We start from the raw sequence: 11,819 nt of genomic DNA, 5'->3' as shown, positions 1-11,819 counted from the left end.
TTTTTCATTCAGGGCTTTGAAAATATTTTGCCATTCCTTTCTGGCCTGTAGTGTTTGTGTAGAGAAATCAGCTGAGAGCCTTATGGGGGTTCCCTTGTAATTCACTCTTTGCTTTTCTCTTGCTGCCTTTAGAATCATTTCTTTATCCTTGACTCTGGCCATCTTGATTATGATATGTCTTGGTGTGGGTCTATTTGGATCCTTCCTGTTTGGGACCCTCTGAACTTCCTGTACTTGGATATCTGATTCCTTCTTTAAGTTTGGGTAGTTTTCAGTCATGATTTCTTCAAAAACCTTTTCAATCCCCTTTGCTCCTTGTTCCCCTTCTGGGACCCCTATTATGCGAAGTTTGGGATGCTTTATATTATCCCATAGGTCCCTTATGCTATTATCATTATTTTTTATTTGCTTATCTTGTAGTTCTTCTGAATGGGTGCTTTCTATTGCCCTGTCTTCTAGATCACTAATTCGTTCCTCTGCATTAACTAGTCGGCTTTGCACAGCTTTTAGTTCATTCCTCATCTCTGTCAATAAGTTTACCCATTCTACTTGGCTCTTCCTTATAGCTTCAATTTCATTTTTGACATATTTTATATCTCTAAACTCTATCTCTTTTAGTTCCTTGTGCACTTTCATCACTCCTTTTTTGAAATCTTGATCTAGTAGGCTATCAATGTCTATTTCATTGATTGTTCTTTCGGGGGTTTCTTTTCTTCATTTTAATTGGGAAAGGTTTCTCTGCTTCTTCATCTTGCTCATACCTCTCTGGCACTGTGGTTTATGGAGTATCACTTGTCTATTTTGGATCTTAAGGATTTTATCTATCTAATGCCTATTTAGGAATAGAACTTAGGGGAAAAAAAGTAAGAAAAAAATAAGAGAGAGAGGAAAGAGTTTTAAAAGAAGAAAGAAAGAGGGTTTGAAAACAGTGTATAATGAATAATAGAAGAGCGAGCTGAAGCAGAGTATTAATCGGGTTGAGACGTCCTTTTAAAGCCTTTAAAAAAAAAAAAAAAAGAAAAACAAAGGGGTGGGGAGACGAATAGATGTATTTGAAGCCTGTGTCTAATCAATAACAGGACATCAAAACCCAAGAGAAATAGAAATGAATTAAGAAGTAAAAATTAAGAGAGTAATTGAAAATTGAACAGGTAAAAACAGATTTAAAAAAACAAAACAAAACAAAAACAAAAACAAAAAACAAAACAAAAAAAAAAAGGGGTTGTCGGTGTTCTCCTGGAGTCTGTGTGCTTTTAATGTGAAGTCCTTCTGTCTTCATCCTGTTTTGGAAGCTCAGCTTGTTTTCATAGGCCCTCAGTTTTCTCCCTCTTGTGTGCTGCTCCCAGCACCTGTGGGCAAGCAGATCGCGCCTCCTCCTAACACGGGTTCAGATGTAGCTCTCCTCTGCTGTGGGCGGGATTGTCACTGCCCCTCCGGATGCCTCAGTCAGATGTTGCAGACTGGCCAGGCAGGAGGGCGGGTCATGCCCCATCCCAGCACCTTGGTCAGGGGCTGTGTTCCTGCTCCACGGTGGGGGGGGCCCGCTCTCCCTCTTCCTGCACCTGCGGTAGCTCCGCTGCTCTGTGCGGCTGCGCGCTCCGCCCTGGTCGCGCTCCACGGGTGGGCTCGGGGAAGACCCAGGGGCAGCCTCGTCCCTGCTCCAGCCAAGACTCAGCTCTTTGTTTGTCTTTGTGGAGCAAGTTCTCTGAGGGACCAGGATGGAAGGATCCTATCTGCCCCGGGCTGTAAGCTCATCTCAGTCTGGCCCTTGAGGCTGCTAAGCCCTTCTGTGTGGATACAGGTTTCACTTTTGCCCCCGCCTGGGTGCTAAGTGCCTGAGAATATGGCGGCTGTGCCTGGGCCCCGCCTCTCTTCCCCTGAAATGTTTCCGCGGGTTTTCAGAGATGGGGGTATGCACCCTTCCCCCGAAAGCACATCAACCTCGCTGTTTTATGGAGAGCCCAGGTTGTTCTGCCCTGTACACCCATAGCCATGGCGCCCAGCCCCTTGCAGTCCCCTGGAGCTGCCTCCGTGCAGCCGCCCCCATCCTCTGCCCTGCTTGTGCAGTCTGGCCCTGCCCGCCGCTGCCGGCCCGCGTCTCAGGCTGTGTGTCACGGGGACACTCTGTCCCCGTTTAACTTAGCTCTGTCAGACAAGGGCTGCTCTGTACAGATCCGAGCCTCGGAGGCTCCCCCTCCGTCCCACTGGCCTCTCAGTTGGAGAGGGGAGACCCAGCATGTGAGCGCCAGTCCTCCTTTGCTGCTCCCTCCCCGCGGGACCCATCCTGCGCTGCTTCGCCTTTTGTTCTTTCTTTTTTCCTTTTCTCCTACCAGATTTTTGGCGTCTTTATCTTTTGAAGAGGGCGATGATCTGTTGGAGTTCCGCAGGTTCTCTGGTTGGCTGAGTGGGTCTGTAGATGAGGGTCTTGGTGTATTTGTGGGAGAGGGTGACTTACGAGCATCCTTCTACTCCGCCATCTTGCCTCTTCTCCCCACTTATTTGTAATATTTATATTTTAAAATTACTTATAAATTGGTTTCAGTGATTTTTGGAGGTTAAGCCACATATCCATTTTGAGAATTATCTTCTTTATTTTCAAAACATTAACATTACATTACACTGTTATGGTTTTTAATTCATTGAATATATAGTTACAGGCCTCCATAAATACTTAAGTTGATTTCAAAATGTCTGAAATTTGTAAAATAAAAAATCTATTACCGCTCAATTATTCTTCTTTTTGTTTTGATTTATAACACATTTTGCAAGGTCTAAACAGTTATTGAATCTAACTGCTATACATGTAAATAACAAAGGAAATAATGTTGGAATTTATCCAGTCAATAGCATTGTAGGTAAGTGAATTATCTTAACATTATATTATGATCATTTAAGAGAATTGGAAATTACCCTATAAACATATAAATAAATGAAGAAACAAATTAAATTGTATAAAATAGTTTTGGCCTACCATAAACTTTGTATTAGTTATGATAAACTTTTATATGCTAAACATTAATCTTTCTTTTAAATCATAACTCTTATGTTAAAAAATTGTATCATTAAAATTTGTTCAGCTTCTTAAGCCAAAACCAATAAAACCAATGAGTATACTATTTAAAGCAATTTTTTATGTTACAGATGGAATTATTTTTTTCTATGAAACTTTATTTTTAATATTTTTTTATTACCAACACTAAATTTCATTTATAACTCATCAGGACAAATTCATCGACTTGTTAAAAGATTCTTTATTTACACATTTTGAGACCCGTACACCTTCCATGGGCTTGAGTGGTTAAGTCATTAGTTATGTTTTGCAAAAAACGGTCATAAAGTACCAATTAAATATGATAAACTTTAACACAAAACATTTTAAAAATGGATTTTTAAATATGCTAAATTTAATTTTGTCTTAAATTAAAGTCATAAATTTTTACCTCACAAAAGGAAAATTTTAGAATATTTGGAAAGATGTATGGATTTCAAAATACATAGTCATAAGATAAGGATACATTTTTTTAAAAAAGATAGAAAACTCTGGGGCTATAAAAGATGAATAAAAATTTTAACTTTGTAAAATTAAATGGCTTCACAGTGAAAAATAAAAACAAATTTCAAAAGAGAAAACTAGAATGATATATAGATAAATGCCATTTATATATATATTTTTATATATATAATATATATATTATATATATACACACACACACACACCTTAAAAACTGATAGGAAAGTATATTAGCTACCTAAAGGAAAGGGGATTTTTTTCACAAAACAAAATACAAATTGTTTTCATGAATGAAAATACTTTAAACATTCTGTATAATGTTTAAAAATGCAAAATAAAAACAAACTGAGATAGTATTTTTCATATCAGGATAATTAGGACCAAAAATTTAATTCACACTGCTGGTGAAAATGTGAAAAATATGAACTTTTTTGGAGGATAATCTGGAAATACATGTCAGACTTTAAAATACACATAGTCTTTGGTTCAGCATTCAAAATTCTAGGCATTTTTTGTTAAAAATATAAACTACAATATGCAGGAAATTGTTGGTACCAAAATATCAGCAAAAACACTGTACTTAGAAGAGGGAAAGAATCAAACATCTCTCAAGAAAAAATTAGTTAAAGCATAATTGCAGGTAAATACTGTATGTTATCACTTAAATGTGGTATCTAAAACATAAAACAAACAAATTAATATAATGAAACAGACAAACAGATATAGAGAACAAACTAGTGATTACCAGTTGGAAGAAGAAAGGGGGAGATGAAAGATAGAAGTAGGGGATTAAAGAGTACAAACTACTAGGTATAAAATAAATTAACTAAAAGTGTATATTGCACAGCAAATGTGTTAGAGCAGGCAGGTAGCTATATATGAGCAGAGGTAGAGGAAATGGGCCAAATGGCAGAAAACCATACATCTTGTGAACAATAAGCATCCTTGGGCAGACAAAAAAACAGGATCCTCCAGACAGATTAAAAAAAAAATCATACATTCTTTGTAGATCAGTGTCCTGGAGGCAGAAGGGTGGGACAGGACAGGAATCCCCACCATTTGAGTATAATTTTTTAATCATTAAGACTCTATCCAAATGTAACCTTTTGCTTATGATACCCACATCATACTATAGACTTTTATTCATTATGACCTCATCCAATTTTCCAACTGAGAGTAAATAAGGACAAAATATTTTCTCCTCTTCACCTGTGAAGGTGGAGCTTGGAAGAAGATCAGAAAAGATAACCCCAAACTCCTCCCTGCTAATGAATATTCTGCCCATTCATTTTTACACCCACATAGCAAGCTTGCCAAGGAAACTCGGGGTAGCTACCCACCTGGGTCAGCCCACTCTTTCCTTGAAAGCACACTATCTATTGCTTAATAAATCCTCACTTTACTTTCTTAACCTTTACTTCTTGTCTCTGAATTGTTTCTGCAACAAGACAAGAAACTCTCACCCAGAACACAAGGAATATAACCAATATTTTATAATAACTTTAAATGGAATATAATCTATAAAAGTACAGAATTAATATGTTGTACACCTGAAACTTATATAATGCTATAAATTAAGTATACTTCAATTTTTCAATAAAACAGTACAAAATCAGGTCCTTTTGCTTCAAAATGAGACAACTCTGTGGCTCCACTCATATTCCAGAGCCCTCCATACAATATGATTTAGAATAGACTTCAGTTACTATATATCTGTGTTTGGTTCTGCCCAGACCTTATCCAGATTCCTTTATTTTCTTAAAGTTTTCTCCTGAGATCACTCTCCCAATAAATCCCTTGTAAAAGAATTCTCACCTCAGGCTTTATTTCTGGGAAACTGACTTAAGACACATCACTTTAAAAAGAGTAAATATTGTATAATTATTGTTCAATCACTAACAATATTAAGTGAAATTGAGAGTTCTAGAACAAACTCCCATTTTTAGAAAAATAATAATATGTACACATAAATATTAACATGTTACTTGTATGTGAACACCTAAGAATCTGTTTATGATGGTTGCCTATGGGAACAGTGACTATGAAAATGGAAGATCTCCTTTCACTATAAGCAGTTTTTTTTTAACTGTATTTTACAGTTTGGACATTTTATTGCATGAATACAATAAAATTTAAATTGTATAAAATTAATTTAAACGGCAAGCGGAGCCATTTGGTATGAATGAGTATAACTTTATATGTTTTAAAATGCTATTGATAACTAAATACATTTGCAGATATAAGCATTTGTATAATGCTCATTCATAAAAAAGATTCTTAATACATATACCTCCCTAAAAATTAGAGATGTACTAACTACTGACAAATATAAAATGCAGAAGGGACTTGGCAAGCTACAATGAACAACATTTTCTTTATTAACAATGACAACAAAACAAACCATTTTCTCACTTGTAATTTTCTAATTTATAAGTAAACTTTTGTAATTAAAAATTGGTATTTCAGTTCAATTTTAGATTTCAATTATGGCTGTGATGTGTTTTTTTTAATGTTTTTTAAAATAAATTGTAAAATGTGAAAACTAGAGGTCTTACAGCCCTTATAATCTCAGGTCACAAATATTTTACCAGTATTCCTGTGTCCAATGTATATTGTTCCAATCTGTCTTCTTATGTGAATATATCAACAATTAAAATGAATTATAGGAAGACACAATCATGATGATCATTTAAACTTTAATAACTATTACCCTTTAAAAATCTTTCATTCAGCAGTTTCTTTTCCATGTAAATTCTCAGGAGAAGAAAATACCTTTTATAAAAAAGGTAATTTTGGTGGCTGTACTTAGCAGATCACAGTTAATTATAGAATCAATATTCTGCTCTCCAGGTGGTCAAGCTAAACAAAGCCACACAGCTATTTTATCAAATTTGTCAAAGTTATATTTCTGTGAAGCCCAAAGGAATGGAAAAGATTGAGGTTACATTATAAAACTGTAATTATTCTGGAATTGCCATGTTCTTATAGAAAATATATTATGATTATAGTGATGATCTTGTTCTAAACCCTTTATGTGTATTAACTCATATATGGTTCACAGAAGCCATATTTTATACTGATTATATTAGCTTTTATGTATGTAACACTAAGGATATGCTATTAATGTACATATATTTAATTAATAGTCAAAGCTAATTGGAATGTATGTTATATATTCATTGTTCTAAATCTGATTTTAAAAATCACCCAAACACATATATATGCATAAATATTTTACTTTAAATCTGCCAGTTTACAAAAATTAATATGGATTTATTCTTTGAAATGCTTCTTAATATTCTCATTGTCAAAAATGGCACCAATACTTATCATCTATGCAAAAATATTTATTTAATATCCATATATTTGAGTTAAAATGGTGATAAAATAGTCATGTTCTTGATATTGGGAGTTTAATTTTCAAAGAAACAGATTGGCATTAACTAAATGTAGAATATATAATGCAAAATGATTATGTTCTACGGAGAAGGAGAAGAAATAATTATGAGGCACATAAAAAGTAGCTCACAAACATTCAAGTGGAAGGCCTGGGTCAGGAAATACTTCCCTGCTTTCAGTCTGTGTTCACAAATGTTACATATTGACCTATATTTGCAATTCAGGTTGCTGAAAAATTATCTTGAATTACAGTGCTAAAAATATTGATTTTTTCTTCTTTCTCTTTTATTTCTGTGACAGTTTCAGTAAACATAGGACTAGGCCAATTGTGAGAGTTTAGCAAACAATCCTTCAATTAAATTAGAAATATATAAAATATCTTGAAAATAAGCACTTTCCAAAATTGTCTTTAATTCCACTGAAGGCAATGCATTAATTCAAAGTTTATATATAGTATAGAAAATAATAAAATGCCTGTCTTCCCAAATCCATATTTTTGTGTCAGACAGGCAAATATACATGGCTCATGTGTGCATATAAACAAATGCACATTATAACCTTAGAAAGATGAAGATGTCTATGTTATGAACTATATCTGTTATAATAATAAAAGCCTATGTCACAATTGCTAACTGGTGGGACCATCAAATTTTCTTTAGATGTATTTTATAGATTTTAATTAATAATTTTTAGTTTGTTTGAAATATATTTCTATTAACCACATAATATGTAATTGATTTTCAAAACAACAAATCTTGAGCTTTCAATTATTGCAGCATGATTCTTTTCTAGAAATAATAATAATGAAATTTGAAGGATTAGTGCTGTGGTTAAAGTTACTCTTGCAAATGATGGTAAAAACAATAATTTTATCTCAATGGTATATTGCAAGAACCAAAGAAAAATAATATATAATTTGGTTAAAACAAAATCTTAAAAGTCTTGGTCTATTAATATATGTAATACTTGCTCCCTAAGTAGCATTATGCATTAAAAAATATATGCAATTCCAAGATGACCCATAATTGCACAATCAAAAGGAATATTTTGAAAAATAAAATTGAACTTTAAGAAAGATTTTTAAAGCTTAAATGTCATTTTAGCTCAAATCTTTTTACTTATATCAATGTTACATTGAATTATATAGTTATACTGCCAAAAAACTAATCTGCATTTAATTTCTATTTTCTGTGTTTGTCAGGGAAAAGTACTTTTAGTCAGTTCTCAAATCCAGGAAAAAAGCCAACATCACATTATTTTTCTATTTGCATCATGTAAAATTAGAATTTTTGTAGTTTATTCATCCATCGCCTATCTGGCACCTTTATCAGAAATTGTTGAATGAGCCTTAAAGAAGATTGGTGGGGCATTCTTATTGAATGATTCACAATTATTTAAAAGTATATATTTAAATACACTGTCTATACCTATATGCTGCAACATATAGTCCAATTTGCTAATTTAAAACATAGTGTTTAATATTTCCTTAAAGAAGTGGTATTGTTCAAATGTTCATTTTTGTATTTCTTCATTCTAATAGTAAAACAGAATATCATTTAACAGAATATAATGCTAAGTGTTTACTGTTAATGCATTTTTCTTTAAAGAAAATTTCAGGCTTGTAAATTTTGGCTGTGTCCATGCAACATTGATTAGAAAATGCTTTCAGCAATCTTCCAATATCCCCTAGGATTTCTTTATTATTTTTCTGTACACTGGCTGCTATTATTAAGTCCAAGTTCATACTGTTTACCACAGGACAGGCCATTAAATCAACACACAAGTTGTTTGGGCAAGGAATAGCTAATTTAATTGGAAAGCAAGAAGACAGAGAAGATGGTAGACTAGTGTGCCAAAGATATATCTTGCCCAGGTTTGGATGCTAGTTTCTTTACTTTTTTTTTTTTAATTGAAGCGTAGTTGATTTACAATGTTATATTAGTTTTGGTATAGAGCATAGTAATTCAATTATATGTAACTATATATATATAGTTATATACATTAAATACATAATATGGATATATATATATATACACACACACACATACACACACACATACACGCACACACATTCCTTTTCACATTTTTTTCATTATAGGTCACTACAAGCCATTGAATATAGTTTCCTATGCTATATAGTAGTATCTTGATGTTTATCTATTCTGTACATGGCAGTTTGTGTCTGCCAATCCCAAACTCCCAATTCCTTGCTCCTCTCTCACTCCCAGTAATCATTAGATTGTTTTCTATGTCTTTGAATACCTTTCTGCTTTGCAAATAAGTTCATTTGTGTCTTTTTTTTAGATTCCATGTATAAGTGATAACATAATGATGAAGTCCAATTTATGTTCTTTTTCTTTTGTCAATTATTATTTTGGTGTCATATCTAAGAAGTGAAATGTACTGATATAGATATATAAAGACAGAAAAAATAATTTCCATTGCTGAATACCCCTGAAATCTTTGTGATAATTTTAACAATTGAAATTACCACAGTCAGACAATGTAGATTCATACAGTTATCATGTGTTTCAGAAAAACAAAATCAGTGATAAAAAACAATGATAAAAAATAATGATAAAGCTGGATTTAAAAATACAAAGTCAAAAAAATTAAGCTCTTTAATGTTTGACATTTTGTATGAATTAATAGCCAAAATGTTAAAAAATAATGCACAACTTATAATAAGAGAAGTTAAAATAATTTTGTCAAATAATAAAAATTTGAAAAAATATTTCCATTGCCTCAAAAGTAATCATTCGCCAATTATAAAATCTAAGGAGTACTTAGACTGTTAACACTTTTAAAAGAAGAAAAAAAATTACTTCGTTTCTGTTTTGACATTTTAGCTATGTAGTTTTTCCCCTAGAAGCCTTTTCGTAATATTAACTTCTTTATAAACATGCATTTCATCAATATGCAAACTATAAAAAGTGAATTATTATATTGGAAAAGAAGTTTGATATTTAACTTCAAATTCTTTCCTTTTTTACTTATTTCAAAGTTTGTGTTTATAAAGATACTAATTATTATTTTAATTGGCTTCATGAACAAAAGTAGTTATGATTTTGAACTAATAAAATACCATTTGTTATGGTTTGAATTATAAATAATTTTCTCCCAAATTCATATGGTGTGGCCATAGCCCTCAATCTGACTATTTGGAGATGTGGCTTTTAGGAAGATAATTAGGGTAAAATGAAATTATAACTGTGGCGCCAACATCAGATTTTATTTGATATAATGCATGGAAAACATATACAGAACAATCACGTTTATTTATAAGTATTAAAGTCCACACGGTTGCATGGAATTATTAACTATTTAGAAGTCCATACTTTTTAATTTGAACTTAAGACACCATTTTAGTTTATCAAATTCAGTGATTTTTAATAGTTTTCAAATATTTTCCTCTAAAGCATATTTTGTCTTTATCAGTCAAATAAATTTTATTGTATTAGAGCTATATATCAAATAAGCTTCATAAATATTGATTTTTGGGGGGACATGTGGTTCTAGAAATAGTAACCAAAATATACCGGGCTTTTTTGTCAATTTTGATCAGATCATTATAGAGAAGTTTTGCCATATCTGTCAGTCAGCAATCATCATTAAATGATATCAACTAGAAGTATCGTGACAAAAATATTTATAAAATAAAATACACAGTCAATATTTCTAGGTATTCTTTTATTTGACTACTTTTAATGGCCAAGTTAACTTTTCCCTTTTTGTTTACTCTCAAATTGAGTTGGTATCTTTTATTTGCCCCTCCAGATCTACTCCTTATACTTAATCACCCAAATCTCTGCCCTGGAAGGTTACCATATAGGTACTCAATCACTACTTTTTTTTTTTCTGGCTATTAGTTTATTTTAGTCAATAAGCAGGAGACCAACCAGAAGAAACAATATGAAATGAGGGCTTTTATTCCTCTGGTTCCTTTCCTGCAGGTTTTCCCTAGTTTGGTTGGGTTTCATGATTGGAAGTCACTTCTCTTCACAAACTACGTGTCCTTTTCTTCCAGGTTGTGGTAATTGCTCCCTCCTTTCCTTCTTTTAGTCCTAGAATTGGTAATAGATTTGACATTATAAACTCTCTAGAGTGCTTGCTTCAGTAGCACATTAACAAAAATTGGAACAATACAAAGCTGATTAGCATGGCCCCTGCACAAAGATGACACACAAATTCTTGAAGCATTCCATATTTTTAAATACATTATTATACATTGTTTTGAAATTTTGCTTCGTAACTTTAATGACTTCAGCAATTATAAAATATTCAAAATGAATTATAATTCTTTATAAAAAAACTTAACTGGTATTTATTTTTTACCCAACATAATGTTTTTCCAGAGAAGATATTTTACCTACTCATGGAATGCTAATTTTCCTTTAAGAGACTCCTAGAAAAATCAGATTCACTGAAATTGTGTTTACTTAAAATAATAAATTTTTCTGGAAAAAAATAAGCTCCCTAGAATCATATCAACCTTTCTGATTTGCTATACTCTGCTGTATACTATCTTTATGAGGTGCTTCCTGAGATTTTCTAATTTGACTATGCCATCTGTTTCATGCTGTTACCTTGTCTGAAACAGATCTAACTTTCAAAACAGACACTTCTGATTTTGAGGAAGCATATGTAAGTTATATTAATGCTAATGTCATCAATTAAGGCAAAATAAAAACATTTATTTAAACTTCAAATTATCTATGTGAATGAATATATGTATGGTCATGTGTAACTGAAAAAATGTACTCTACACTGGAATTTGACACAACATTGTAAAATGACTATAACTCAATAAAAAATGTTTAAATAATTATCTATGTGAATCTTAGAATTCCTTATCTCAGTAATCTAGTATATGAGTCAGATTTCTGTAATGAGCCTTGCACACCTTTTC

The 11,819-nt window shown here is 32.4% G+C and overlaps 1 non-coding gene across 1 annotated transcript; it reads left to right on the top strand.

Moving 5' to 3' along the window:
* The first annotated feature begins 11,014 nt into the window (after positions 1 to 11,014).
* Positions 11,015 to 11,121, top strand: LOC116283232 (U6 spliceosomal RNA). The gene has a single exon (XR_004192793.1). It is a non-coding gene; the product is annotated as a U6 spliceosomal RNA (small nuclear RNA).
* Positions 11,122 to 11,819: the final 698 nt, after the last annotated feature.

The sequence above is a fragment of the Vicugna pacos genome, chromosome 14 (assembly GCF_048564905.1).
Source record: "Vicugna pacos chromosome 14, VicPac4, whole genome shotgun sequence".
Lineage (NCBI taxonomy): Eukaryota > Metazoa > Chordata > Mammalia > Artiodactyla > Camelidae > Vicugna > Vicugna pacos.
The sequence above is the reverse complement of the archived record's forward strand: the minus strand, read 5'-3'. Positions and strand labels throughout refer to the sequence as shown.